The following is a 1,104-nucleotide window of genomic DNA, read 5'->3' as shown; positions in this document are numbered from 1 at the left end:
ATTCCCATAATAGATATCAGAGTTTATCGCAATTTCCCCATTTCCTCTGCTAACATATCTCTGGTTATATATTCTGGGTGTGGTATTGTTCCTCCCTGAACATTCCCAGAGTGGGATTCCTCATGTTCAGAATATATTTCAGTTTGACCCCTTCCATGAGACTGACTTCTTCATCTACCACGTCCCCTTGGTCTTCCCCGACCTCTATTTCTGGACATGCTAGTTGGAAGATTAACAGGTGTTTCTTCCTTTTCCTCAGATTCTGGATGAGCCACTCTTTCAGATCTTCTAGTTCGACTAGACATCTGCAAAGTTTATTATTAATAATCACATTTTCACATTCCCAAATATAATGAAGTATTCAAGTTCAGATGTGTACCTGTAAATCCATAATTACACTGGCCAGATGTAATTAAAATTYACCTTACACACTGTTCTTTTAACTCATCATATTTATTTCCAATGGTACTAACTATGTCCGGGACCCTTAACATGCAATAAAACAGTTTAAGTCTAGGTATCATGCTGTTTAATACCTAAATCCCTTAAACTCGGGCTCTGATACCATTCTGTAACACCCCAACCCACACATTGCATGTAATACATAATTCATACCAAAGAAATACATATTCATATACCATTCGGGTCCCTTAGTACAAGAATCTACCATGACCAAATAAAAGGTCCAAAAATTTCGAATTACATATCTTGCACTAATCAACAAAATTATTCATCAAAAGCAACTCTTTATCCAAAATGCATATAAGAAAAAACATTACATCTTTCCCTTTCCCTTACCTTCTACGTCTCCTGCAATACATATTTAAAATCACAAAAAAACGAGGGTTAGACTGAAAAGTCTAGTGAGATACCCTATTCATGTTATTGCAGGGTGAAGGATCACCAAAACCTTTTTAAAACAATTATTGATATATATAACAAATATATGAATACACAAGAACATAATACAAAATCATTTTCCACTTTTCAATGCTAATCACGGCTATTCAAATTTCATATCTTTGAACCATTCAGATTCCATATAGTGTCACTTTCTAAACCTTTTCTCATCAAACGAGGTTTAAACAAAGTTCAGACCCAAAC

The sequence above is a fragment of the Cynara cardunculus genome (assembly GCF_001531365.2).
Source record: "Cynara cardunculus var. scolymus isolate 2C chromosome LG 5, CcrdV1, whole genome shotgun sequence".
NCBI classification, from domain to species: domain Eukaryota; kingdom Viridiplantae; phylum Streptophyta; class Magnoliopsida; order Asterales; family Asteraceae; genus Cynara; species Cynara cardunculus.
This window is presented reverse-complemented; position numbering follows the sequence as displayed.